Below are 1,861 nucleotides of genomic sequence, written 5' to 3' on the forward strand. Positions count from 1 at the left end.
ATCAATTGATCTATCTGCCTATCATCTATCATCTCACTACCTATCAAGACTAAATATAAATAAATATATTGATAGTTATCCCTCAATCACCCATTTTATGTTTTCTGTATGAATTAAAGTTTGAATTTGTTAATCTATAAATGATTGTGCATAGAGAGAATTTTATGATTGCCATATAAACCCCACTTTTAATAATATTAAAACCCAACTATATAGAAAAAATAGGGTTTCATTGAGAACTGGTTTTTTGTAGATCAATTCCAAAGCAAATTACATGAAAGAGGGCAATATCTCTCTTCTTGAAGTTCGAAGATCTGACGTGGGATTCATAGGACTCTGTGTTTTAAGTACTGAAATCCACATTGTCTGCTTTTCTTGCAGCTTCGGCTACCACTAAGCTCAAGCTAGGATTAGGTTTTCTGTTCCATTTCAATAGCTTTGTAGTGGTGGGAGATAAAGTCAGAGGGAACACTGGCCTTCATTTTATTATGAACAGGTTATTTCAAAAGATCCAACTTTGACTGCTATGCTTTGTCAGAGCCAGGAGGAAACAGCAAGACCGTTTAGGAAGTTCCTGCAGTAAAAGAGATTAGATGTGAAAAAGCTGACTCCAGACTCATACCTGTGGAGCTGGTGACAAGTGGTCACAAATCGGGATATGACACATACCACACATAATTCCTGGCCTTGCAGGACCATCTTACTGCCCTGCACATCTTACTGTCCTGTCACATCTCCTAAATGACTCCCTCTTCATATAATTCCCTAAGAAATTCAAACATTCAAAGAAATGAATAAGGATTTATTTTTCATGTGTATACTATTTTGGAACTTGCAACCTAAATCTTTGCTGACACAGGGACTATAAATGTCATGCTTATTGGCTTTTATTTTTCTCTCTCAAGTTTGCATTTAAATTCTGGTTCATTAACATGCAATGTAATATTAGTTTTAGGTTTAGAGTTTAGTGATTCAACACTTAACCTAGAATACCCAGTGCTCATCACGAGTACACTCCTTACCCCATCACCAATCTAAACGTCCTGCCCTGCCCATCTCCCTCCAGGTGATCATCAGTTTGTTCTCTATGGAAAAGTCTGTTTCTTGGTGTGCATCCTTTTTTTTTTTTTAAACAACAAGGGAGTAATAGTTGTTGGTGTGGATGTGGAGAAAGGGAAACCCGCTTGCACTATTGGTAGGAATGGAAACTGGTGCAGCCACTCTGTGAAACAGTATGGAGCTTCCTCAAAAACTTAAAAATAGAATAACCATACAATCCATCAATTGCACTACTACTACTAGATATTTACCCAAAGTGCACAAAAAAATGAAATTGAAGGGATACATGCACCCCAATGGTTATAGCAGCATTATCAACAACAGCCAAATTATGGAAAGAGACCAAATGTTCAACTTGTAAATGCATAAAGAAGTAGTGTGTGTGTGTGTGTGTACACACAAAATGGAATATACTCAGCCATAAAAAGAATGAAATTTTGTCATTTTCAATGATGTGGATGGAGCTGGAGAGTATTTTACTAAATGAAATAAGTCAGTCAGAGAAAGACAAATACCATATGATTTCACACATATGTAGAATTTGAAAAAGAAAGCAAACTAACATATTGTCTACTGGCTTTTAGGCAGATGAAGTAGTCAACCAGAAAAAGACCAAAACACAAATTAGTATTTCAGGGATTTATCCTGTCCTGTTACAGCCTAAACAAACAAACAAATAAACTTATATATGCATATATATATTTATTTACCCCTACTCAATATATATACATATATATATTTATATTTATGTAGTTTTTAATTTCTGAAAATGCAGTGTTCTCTCTGTGGTAGTTGGGGAGAG

This window comes from Crocuta crocuta, unplaced genomic scaffold, assembly GCF_008692635.1.
Source record: "Crocuta crocuta isolate KB4526 unplaced genomic scaffold, BGI_CrCroc_1.0 scaffold369, whole genome shotgun sequence".
Classification (NCBI taxonomy): domain Eukaryota; kingdom Metazoa; phylum Chordata; class Mammalia; order Carnivora; family Hyaenidae; genus Crocuta; species Crocuta crocuta.